The sequence below is a fragment of the Taeniopygia guttata genome, chromosome 1 (genome assembly GCF_048771995.1).
Source record: "Taeniopygia guttata chromosome 1, bTaeGut7.mat, whole genome shotgun sequence".
Classification (NCBI taxonomy): Eukaryota; Metazoa; Chordata; class Aves; order Passeriformes; family Estrildidae; genus Taeniopygia; species Taeniopygia guttata.
In genome coordinates, this window is record NC_133024.1 from 22,477,697 (window position 1) to 22,489,817 (window position 12,121).

Sequence of the window (12,121 nt, forward strand, 5' to 3'; positions counted from 1 at the left end):
ATTACATTTTTAGCCAGTATGTTTACTTTTCCCACTTTCAATCCAATTTGTATACTTGCTATTTTAGAAATTCCAAAGACACTTTGAAGAGTGCACAGACAAAAGTAATTTTTTATTCCCAGGCACATATCTGGGGTCCAGTCAAATATACCTCCACGCTAAACAGTGGCACACATATACACACAGTCTGATTATCTCAGTTCCTCTCTCAGACCTTGTCTGCAGACCATCTACAACCATGCCATTGTGTCTCCATAGCACAGAAATGAACTGCATGGATGGGGGATACTTCTGTGGGTATCTACACCACCTCCAAGCAACATGTATAACATTACAGAAGCAGCCCTGGAGCTGTCATCACAGCTGCATTAACAGGGATTTCAACAGGCTGCAGCCACATCACTTCAAGGGTGTTAATTCCTGAGCCCCAGTCAATTGTAATCTATTTATGCTAGTGAAATAAAAGTTTGCCAAATAGTATTTTAATACACTTCTTTAAAATGTAAAGGGAGAAGACCTTACAACTGCCCTCTTAAAACGAAACAGAGAAAACAACGTCTCCACATGATGGCACCATTTCTTAGGAAGAGAAATGACGCTGTGGTCATCCCTTCTTCACTAGGGAACATTTTCATGTTCTACATGAAATCTGTTTCAACCACCCTCTCTTGTTCCCAGAGAGCTCATGCATGATCCTACCAGCATGGTACCATGTTTTAACTGGCTGTAAGTTTAAGGGAGTTCAGCTCTTTTAAAATCTAGCTTCATCTATTGCTCATTTTCCTTCCCAGTGCCAGGTGCTGTTACTTGGAGTGCATGTTTCACTGGTGGACCCATAGCAAGAGTCACTCAGCAGGGAAAGGGGAAGATGGGCCAGCGATGCTGGTGTGAGCACTAAATACTTAAAAAAAGATAAGGGGGATGCTTCTTGGAAGAAAAATTCTTTGGAAAATAGAGGCAAACAAGGTGATTTGTTTTCCTATCTATGGTCCTACAGTTTGTTTAAATTTTGTTTAAATTCTAATAGTGTATTTCAGACTGAATCCCCATAAGGAAAGTGGATAAGGATTGCTTTTGAGTGTCTTGCTGTGGGAGATTGTATAAACTTATATTCTCTCCCAGAAACCTTGTTTAGGGAGGAGAAGGGGCTGGGGTTGGAGGTGGGAGCTGTGTCTGGAGATTAAATGAATTAAAAGGCTAATAGGTGCAAATATATTAAAACATGTCTCTGAAAGAGACACCTGCTATTCCATGAACTCCCTTATGTTCATCCTGCAGTGTTACATGTTCCCCCAGGCAGAAAGACAAGGAGAAAAAGCTTATCAACCTGAGTGTGGTTAAACACAGTAAGCCTGAGAGCCTGTAGGCTTTGGTTAAAAGGAAAATATAGATTAAAACCTCTTAAGGTAATTACCTGTTTAGAAGGTTTCCATTCGAGCTAGAATCCTCTGCAGGGAGTGTTTGTAGCAGTCTGTTAGGGAAGGGGTGCAGCCAGTTATGGTTGAGTTTTGTGGGAGAGACTGTGGAAGAGCACTGCTTATTTCCTCCATGATACACTGAAAGGCATTTATCTCGAAAGAGATTTTGTTCTGGTCACAGAACTATGGTTGATGGGAGAAACAAGGGATGGATGAGAAATTGTAAATGCCAGTCCTCAGGGCTGAGAAATTATTCTTATCTCATCCAGTGCTTCTGTCTTGCCCCTGAATACAGGAAAGCTATCATATGAAAATGCTAGATCTTATTTGGTTATTTTTTCATTTGTCTTTTTTATGTACTAGTGAAAAAATAATTGTTAACTAGTACAACTGGGTGCTTTTTAACTAGTACAACTGTGTGAATATTTCAACTTAGAAATATCATGAAATACATATTCATAATGTTTTGGACTGTGGTTTCTTTATTCTGAGTTTATGGGACGAGTGGTCAGGCCTTCTTGTAATTCAGATTTAAATATCAGTGGGAAAAGAACACGCTCATGTCTACAATACTGAAGGCCACAGGAAATGTTCCTGTCCTCAGTGAGACCTCTGCAATCCCTGGGACCACACTTATTTCCAAAACCACCGACTTAGCTTTGATAGGAATAGAAATATATGGCAGAACAATTTAAACGAATAGGCAATAAGCAAGAACACAGCACTCCTGGATGGCTTGATACCATCAGATAGAACTCCAACTTTAAATGTACACTGTCAGTTCCAATGTTTCTCCCAACTCCCTGGGGAAAAGGCCCTGGAATTACATGTATACACAAGCACCCAGACACCAACAGGTGATACTAATGCAGTGCATGGGGGTTATATCGCAGGTCTGCCTTAGGCACATTCTACCCTCTACTCAACCAAAAACACTAGAGATAGCATCTGGGAGTTTTACTTTTGAATACAGGGAATATGCCCTGTTTTGAAATGTAACATAGGATCAAAGAACAAGGTATTCTTGTTAAAACTGACATGGTTGCCCACACAGGCATGAAACTATGAGAAGTCCTTTTCTGTGTTTTTATTTCCTGTATCATACCCCTTTTCACACAAAAATTGCTACTTTGTGGGTTTCTTCCTCTATCTGTGTAACATCAATAAATTACACGTTATCACTCCTATCATCTAGTTATAAAGAGCCTTTCAAGATTTTTAATAGATGCACAATATTGCTACACTTACATTTTCACTGGTTAAGAACGTAAAAATAGCTGCTGTGAGATTACTCTTAATTTATACCACTTCCCTCTCGTGGGCTTTCAAGAAGAAGCATTTCACCACATGTAACAGATGGATACAGAGTATATACTGCACATCCCAGACAGGCAGAGATCCTTTCAATGTTTAACTGAACAAAGCTGGGATGAGTAGAGGTTCTAAGATTTGTTTATCTTTTTTTCGTAGGTGCAGTTAATTCCTCAAGGAGGTATTTGCGCTGACAGATTCTTCAATTCTCATTGTATTCTATTTCCTGAGTGGTAGATACATATGACTGGGATCTCATGCTATTTTAGCCTCATGAACAATGAAAACAGCCATAGAAAATATAAATGGGTGGCACAATGGCATCCCCCTCTAGAAACAACAACACTTGGTGTCCTCGGGAACTCAAATGCACAGCACCAGGCAGAACATGCTGCTGTGGTCTCCATGGGCCAGGATGCCAGGCAAGCAGCCTGATGCAAACAGCCTGAAGTTCAGTGACATTCTGATGGCTTTCAAATGACTCGCACCCAGAGAGCAGATCAAACACCACATTTCTTGTCAACATGATTTTACTCTGCAACACCTCCTAGCACACTTTATAAACATTAGTAGGTGGTATTAAACAAACAATCCCTTGGTTTTATGTTTCAGGTTCTCTCCCACTACCATGTTAAGGCTTCAGTTCAAAAAAGGTTCAAATGAAAGAGCACCCTTTGTTCAGTCGTTCAGTGGAGAACAATGCAAGAATTGTTTTGGTTTTCTCTAATTTGAATACTGGTTTGGTCATACCTTGTTCTAAAGTTACTGAGGGGGATCACAGCACAAAGATTACATGGCTACTCTACCACAGGTAAACAAAGGAGGAGAAAGTGATTGTGGAAGCTTAGAGGAAAAGAGCAAAAAGCCCCAGTGCTAAACAGATCATAGTGGTGAAAAGGAGCAGGAGGTGACCAGGTATGTTTTTACACCTGCAACTTTGGAGTTGTGTAGCTTCAACAAACCAGGCCACTACAACACCAGTCAATGTTTCTCAGTGCACGGAAGGTGTTTCCCTACAGCACCCAAAGGATTGATGGTGAGAGATGCAAGCACTGAGGTGCACAACTTTTAACAACCCACAGTAGGACAAAAGGAGATGGAGCGGCAGGTGCTTTAGTTTCTGTCAAGCAAGAGTCAACTGTCAAACACTGAAGTGTTCCTCTGAAGACCATATTAGGGAAATGGCACATTTGGCTTAGTCTTCTCACCCAGTAAAGACAGAGGAGATGACAGCAGTAGCATGTATAGTTAAGACATAAAATAACAGTGATTGTCATGATTATGTTTGACATCCTTCAAGCAGATCACAAAGTGACAGTTTTGGTATGTACAACTTTGAGAAGAACAACTATTGAAAGGAAAAAAAGAAGAGGAAGCTAGCCAGAAAGAGTCTGAAAGGAAAAGATAAGGAAGTAAAATCCATAAGAACAGCAGGGTGGTGGCCTTAATACTTTAATAGAGTTCATATGCATATCCAAGGACAACAAAAGAAAAATGAGGAAGTAGAAAAAGCTACAATGGTTAAATAACAAGGTATAAGAGTTCATTAAAGCTGAAAATTTATTCTTCCAAACATGGAAATCATGCCCAAGTGACATTAATAGAACTGAGCATAAACTGTAGCAGACTAGATGTAAAACAAAGATTAGGTAGGGCGAAGAGGAAATTTAAAGAAAAACTCACCAAAAGCATAAAGAGAAATACTGTAATAAAACATTATTTAAACATACCAGAGAGAGAAAGTTAACAGAACAATGATTGGTATCTACGAAGTGCTGCAGATTGTGTGGATTGATAGATCAGGTAGCCAAGTAGTAGTGTCAGTGTGTTAACAAGACTACAATCTATGAAAGCAGTAAAGGTAAGCAAGGACATTACAGAAACTCTACTGTGGAATTGACATTATTGGTTCATTTTAAGGACGGAATACGATGGAAGGTAAGCCATCTCAAGGGAAGGAGAGGAAAGCACTGCTCTGGAGACTTATTAAAAAAACCCAAACTGAACCAAATACAACCCCCCCCCCCCAAAAACAAACAAACAAAATCCCAAATATTGAAAAAAGTACTACAACATCTTGATATGTTGAACAGTGATAGATATTTATATGTATCCATCAGTCCCTCACTTCATGAGTGAAGCAGCTGAAATATATACAGAAGAAGGATTTACTGAAGACTGTGAACATAAAGAACAGTAATTAAAATCTTGAAGGGGGTTGACTCTGAAGACAAGACAAAGTAAACTCAGAAACAGACTGCAGACATCTTAATGGATAGTTAGAGTGTGTCTCTCACTGGCTGCAGTATGACTTACAAAGAAAAACACTACAGCATTACCAACTCAGTCACCTCAAGAGTGGAAGCTATGGAACTGTAAAGAGCAGTAAATCTTATCCTTTTCCCTGGTATTTAGAAAGGATAGATACACTGTAGAAATATCTTCAGGATGTCCCCTGAAATCAGGGGAGTTAGGAGCATGCACAGCAGTTTTAAACTAAAGCTGAGACTATGCATGTTATCACTGACTGTTCTCTAAATGGAGAGCAGTAAGAAAAGTACTGAACACCACCACAACCCCACACCAAGACAGTATTACAGGGGCATCAAATAACAGACCCAGCATTTCGGATAATTAGACAAATTTTCAGTGTGCATCGATGTGTTACAATTATAAGTGATTTGTGCATCAGTGAAAGTTGGGCTCCACAGTTGCTTCTGAAAACATGCTCACTGACTTTGTAACTGAAGTACCATATGCTATTAGCCATTTCTCAAGAGACAAAACACCCAAGAGACCAACCTGACAAAACTCAGTGCACCAATTAGAATATAGAGACCAGTTCCCACCACTAGCACATTTTTCACTGCCAGTTCTTCAGTGTATTGTGATGGCTTTTTCAAGAGGCAGGGTGAGTTCAGCTTAGAGCTCTGCATACCTGCATTTGTACCTACATTTGTCTCTTCACAATTCAAGCAACACATATCTGCTGCTATGAAAACCACAAGTTATTCCTGACTGATACTTCTTTGATAATTTTACAAACAAAAATACAAGTGCACAGGACATAGAAATCAATTACAACTATTAAAAAGAGAAGCAGTTACTAAACAAAATTTCAAATGTTCTGCAAGATGAAAGTATAATTAAGTGTTGTGACATCAGTATTTGAGAACTATGGATATCCTTGCTTTCAGTTTAGCTTTCTACAGAAAAGGCCTGCATCATTATTATTATTTCATCTAAAATAGATATCTAAACATACATAATTTCTTAGGTCACCAAAAACAACCTAAAAATATTCAGCATTAGCTAAGACATGCCATACATAGATTAGCGAAAATACAGCTGAAATGAGTATTGACATACTGCCTGACTCCCTAAACAAGGAAGCTGGTAGAATCAGGATGCCTCCTGTCTTCACTGAGAGTAAAGACTATTTGAAAGCTCCAGAGCAGTACCTAGGGAATCACAGCCACAAATTTCCAGGGAGAGGGGGAAGACCATCAAAGCATGTAACCATTCCCTTCCTGCCACAGAACCTTGAAGAGAAACACAGGAAACCTAAAAGGTAGAGATGAGGCCAAACCACTTTCAGATCTACCCAGCCTCTATACTAGCCCAGGCAAATTGAACTGGCAGATTCTTGTGAAGGGAATGGTGGGTCCCTCTAGCTGCTCGAGAAAATGAAATCCCAGAGTTTCCATATTGACTCTCAATGCTCTATGGAGTTCAGGAATCTTGTGAGGTTCCCACTTTGTCTTTTCCTGTCATACTGGAAGGCTAAGAAGCTACAAAAATCAGCAGTTAGAAGGAAAAAAAAAAACACCAAATACTCTGCTTCAAAGTTCCTGTCCTGTGAAAGCTGAAAAATGCTGGAATTGGACCAAGTCAGCCATGGTACTTGAGCATGTAGGGGCAAAGAGTTCAGATGTGGTCTATCACTGACAGTATTTATAAAGTGCATTCTATTTAATGCAAAAAACCACCCCCATCCCTTGCTAAAATATAACTTTAGAAAGTCCTCCCTTATTTCAACAACCTGTTAATGATTGTTTAACAGGTTTAAAAAAACATATTCATGCCTTACTTTTCTTCTCAACTCATTCCTTACCAGAATGTCAGGTCTCTGCAAGAATTCAGTGTCCTCTAAAATCATAAATACTGCTTCAGAAGTTTTTCCAGTGAATGTCCAACCTGCCTCTCAGTCCCATGGAAACTCTTTGCAAAGACGTTTCTTTTGTCTTGTCTGGAACAAATTCCTTCACAGATGGACCATCCAATGTCTAAGAATAACTCTTTTAACTATCAATAGAGACAAAGAGATTCAGTTGCACTGTTCCCGTGGGATTCCTTTGAGTTTGGACACATCTGTTAAGATGCATACATCAGAGCCTGAATGAAGGTTTTGTCTGATTGTATCTTTGAGAACTCATTAAAGTTTCTGCCAAAATGATCTTATCTCTTGGCACACTTGCAAAACATATACAGTTAGAGATGCTTTCTGAAGGCTCCTGAAATAAGTGGCCTATGTAGACTAAACCAATTTAAATACAGCCAGGTCCTGATGACCTTCTTCTCTCACTGAAATCTTTAGAAACTTTACCTGAAGCTGCTCAGCCTTTGAACTACAACCTTATTATGTACTTTATGCATTCTCTATCCATAGGCAAGGAAATATGTGAAAAAAATGTGAATAGAACCAATCTCATTGCTTTCCTTTGCTTTTTTATGACCTTTCCAGAACCTGTGCTTGTCCTTGCAGGAGCACCTTTCTTCTGGGTAAGCAGACAGATTTCTTTGTGACAGCTGAGCAGCTAGAGGTATAACTCAGCTGGATTTCTATCAGCTCACTCTATCACTTAATTCCAGATTAATTCAAAGTGGTATTTTTTTATCTGCCAAATGCCCCATGAAAACAGTTACCTCAGGAAGTACCCCTTCCTCTAACTTCTTTTTCCAACTGTATTGCATTTCTCAAGACTAAAAGAGATGAAACTGGACACAGTGCATCCCGTGTTCTGGATTTAGCTTCAAAGATTCATCCATGCTGGAAATAAGTGTTCCAACCCAGAAATCTAGGACCCAGTCCTACAAATTTGAGGAATAATGCAATTTCATTTGGAATAAGTGGCACCAGAAGCAGCATGTAGAATATACTATGCTACAGAATGAAATCCTAAATTATGTTGTACAGCACATATGACTTTACCCAGGTTGTTTTTTTGGTTTTTTTTTTTTTTTTTTTTTTTTTTTTTTGCTAAGTATTCATATCAGTAAGACTGGCATTCAGACTATCGCTTTAGGCTTTCTTCACCTCTGCCTTTTACAGCTGAGGAGCAGATGGCTATCACAGAGTTTTTATTTCCTTTGCTTGGAAAAAAAATTTGATCTGAATCATTCCAAAAACACCCTGATATTTTAAAGTAGATTGGCTTCTGAACACTTCTCATAATAATAAATATGTGGTGCTGTTTTCTGCCAAGCACTAGTGACTGTGCATGCAAAATGGTCAGTGAAGATTTCAAACTGATTTGAATAGGTGGTCCATAAAATTCAAGCCTTTTTTTTTTCCCAGATACATAAATTAGGCCTTATGAAACCATCTGTACATCTGTGCATTTTTCCAATAATTGATATACCCTACCATGCTGACTCTTTCTGGGTGCTTCTGGTATTTTCAGAGAAAATTCCTCCCAAACTTCCTGTATAACTTTAGTTTTAAAGTATTTTTGTATTATTTGCCATCCACTAGAAAACTCCCCAGCAGAATGAAGCATGACCTTTGAAAATGAAGTATCTGCCCAGCTGTGGGGGTACAGGCAGTAGGATGGTCTGGGCAAGGGAAGAGAAGCAATGCTGTGCTGTCTAAAGGTAGTGAGAAGGACAGTTAAGTCTTGCTGGCTCAAAGAAGAAAAGCATCACCATGGGTCCAAAGGTTGAGAGGAAGAAAGATGTGGCAATGTAGCTCTGAGGAAGAGAAAGACAGGGAAAGAGATTCTAGAGTGAGAGGAAAATAATCGACCCAAAAGACAGGGCACATCAGAGGTACGGAGAAAGTCCTTGTAACTGCAGGGAAACCCATTTCTAATTTTGGGAGCCACAAAAATCAATCTTTTGTGTCCATGAACATATTCTAGCACTAAGGATTGAGGCAATATTAAAAAAAGAATACCATAAAACATGGTAGAAAGCTACAGTAAACATGCCGTAAATATTCATCATGCCTCATTTTAGTTCATGTGGGTTCTTGCCATTTTGCAAGGGCAGGCCAAACACTAATTATATGCATACCACCCCTAACAAATACAGCCTGATAAAGGTCATAACCCATCATAAACAACTGTGAGAATTTCTATTGCTTTCAAAGTACATGAAATCAGCTAAAAGAAATAAATCTGCAAGAAGTCTTACTGTTTTCGGAATTTTTGCAAGACCCTAGGTATATTTTGGGAACTAAATTTCAACAATTTACAAGCTAGGACAATGTTAATGCTGAAATTGCTATTAAACCCATTGCCTGAAAAAAAATCCCCCACACTTTCAGTGTGAAAGAAGCATCTAACCTGGGCTGGTAGTTTACTCCTATTTATAGAATAATACAATTGTTTAGGTTGGAAAAGGCCTTTGACATCATCTGGAATGTGACTTGGAGACACTAAAAACTTAGGGGTCTAAAAGACACTGTGCACAGAACAGGTAGAACATGAAGAGCTGCAGGCTCCACCTTCCCCTGCTACCCTCTGCCAATATTCCTCACGCTGAACTTGGCCACCTCAGAAAGCAAAAGCAGGAGCTCATTCTCCAAGTTCCCTACAATCCCTGCTGGCCTCTGTCCTAAGGTTGCTTTCATGAGTTTCCATTTGTACTGTCAAAAAAAATCAGTGTGAGGTTTCAAATCCCATTTACTAATGAACTCTTTCATCTTTGTGAATGGGATAAAGGGATTCTTTGTTTGAAAATAAGGATTTTTTTTTCTTCTTTCTGCTCATTTTTCGCATCTTTTCACAATCTTTTTGTTTTCAGAAAACATTACAAGACAAAACTGCACCCCAGTTTTAACAAAGAGCCCGATGTCTCCAATTTGAAAATAATTCTTGTATATACTAAATTCAATTGTTTCACACCTTTTTCTTCTCCCCAAATCACCAGGTGAGATTTAGGAAAGTCTCCCCAATGTTTACCAGCTCTATTAAAATCAAGATCTCTAGCAGAAGCTCATAATGAATAAAGTCAGAAGCCAACAGGAATGAATTGCAGCTAAAGTGATTTTGATAGTGATGATCCCTATAACCCAACTGCTTCCAAGCCTGGCCCTGAGGCAGGATTTTTAAATTAAAGAAAGAAAAGGATATACATACTTTTTAATCTGATTTTTTATTGTCATGCCCTGATTTTTTTACAGGCTTTTGCAAAGTCTGGTTGGCTTCTGAGCTGTTGAAACCTGGAGTCATCAACTTCTCCTTTTCCCCCCTCTTGTAAATTTACAACATTCTAAACCACTGCAGAAGAGGTAAACTATATATTCTAAAACTAGTGAGTGATGAGATTCACATTACGCTGCACATTCTTGCCCAAGAGACTTCCAGGCAAGAACCTCTGTGAAATGACAATGTTTTGAAGAGCTGGTGAGGTAAGGTGACTTTCCAAAATCCAGTTTTAATAATCCCCTCCCTTATTTTTGTATTTTTTGGCAAAATAGAGAAGAACATTTTCTAAAGGGCAATTAACCCATGCTGAGTAATCTGAAAATCAATGCCCTCAAAACAAGTGCCTTAAAGCTGGTACAACCACACAGATCTACAAAGATTTTCCAGACTCTCGCAGACTGAACCTCTCCACAAAATGCTCCCCTTTCTTCATGGAAACTTTACAATCCTGGGCTGCAGAGCCAAGCACATGTTTTCAGCACAGACTGAAATCCCCCAGTCAGGAGACATGGTTGGGTAATGAGAAGCTTGTGACTACCTGGAGAGGAGCACCAGTTCTAGTTGGACAGGGACATGCTGGAGGGGTCTCTCCCTTTTTAATTTGTAATAAGCAGCAACCTGACCTAACAACACACTCTCAGTCTTTTCTGGCTGATTGTATTATCACAACCTTAACACAAAACTATTCTGCTTTAGATGTAATTCCCAAAGAAGGGAAAAGGTAAGCCCTGAGGAGGTCTTGTTTATGACATTATGGGAAGAGCATCCAACTGGAAAATGTGGTGCACAGTAAGGGAGGTGTTTTCAAGAACCCCAGCAGCATGTTGGTGTACTCACAATCAGATGACCCTGTGTGTGTGTGCAGGTTTGTTGGCGAATGTGGAGAGTGGATGAGGGCCGGGCTCAGAGAAGGAACAGCTTCAAGGTTCAGGCAGGGAAGGCCCGGCTTGGCGCTGCATGCACCCGTCTGAGTAATCTCATTCTCCTCAGACGCCTTCTGGTTTTCAGCTGTCTTGGGTTTCTTCCTGAAATAAACAAAGAGACCTTTGAAGGGACTGACTGCATATTTGGGAAAAGGCATTTTTAGAATCTGTTAAAGATAACTTTCTTCCCCCACCACCACCCCCCTCTTGCCTCTCTTTTCCCTTACAGGGAAGGACGCAGAGAAGACTTTCCTCCATACTTTTTGTTTGGAAACAAGCTGCTCCTTGTTTTGACTCTGATGCAATGGCCCTGAGACTGTGTTACAGCAAATAGGCCAAGCACGAAGCTCCTTATTCTGCCCCTACTGATGACATATAAAATGAAACACATCCCAGTAGTTTAGACAGTCAGAATGCCGTTCGACAAATATTAACCAAGGCTGTAGCATTCTGAATAGACAGAGTTATACACAAATATAACAGAATTGTCTGAAAAGCAAACAAATATGCAAGTTTCCAGTTCAAAACAAATCAATGCCGAGACTTGCTTTGTAGGGAAAAGCACTGAGGCAATTTTGAGATGCAGAGGTCATCTAAGTAAAGCATTGACTTGGAACCTGAAACAACTGCCTATGAGCACTGAGCACACGAGCTCTCGACACCTCCCGCCACCCAGAACCTCCAAGGAATTAAGCCTCAGTGGTACATCAAGCAGGGAGTCAGGCACCACCTTAGCTTCACGGCTGGAGAAGGCAAGGCACGGGGCAAAGCAGCTTTTGGCTCACGCAGCGACCACCCGCCTCACTGTCCTGCCTCCGCTGCACAGGTGCAGCTGCTCCCTCCGTGTTCCCCGAGCCAGCCCGGGATGCAGCCTCCGGAGGGAACAGGGCTGCCATGGGCCAGGCTGCGGCCGGGGCACCCGGCAAACATCGGCTGCTGTGGCCGCATGCCGGGGGGAGAACCGCGGTCACTCGCAGGAGAGCAGCAGGAGCCGGGCAGGCTGGAGCCCGTTATCTCCTGCCGACCGCCGAGCAGCGCC

General features: G+C 40.5%; 1 protein-coding gene across 20 annotated transcripts in view; it reads right to left on the reverse strand.

Annotated features, from left to right (window-relative positions):
- Positions 1-12,121, reverse strand: part of ZBTB20 (zinc finger and BTB domain containing 20) — a 501,814-nt gene that overhangs the window by 42,225 nt on the left and 447,468 nt on the right. For 19 of the 20 annotated variants that reach the window (XM_032751110.3, XM_072925281.1, XM_032751095.3 and 16 more), the window contains one exon: positions 10,997-11,184. The gene's annotated coding sequence lies outside the window, so the exon portion shown is untranslated. Of the gene's footprint in view, positions 1-7,946; positions 11,185-12,121 lie in introns of those variants that run through there. The other variant, XR_012054410.1, reaches the window with a different exon arrangement.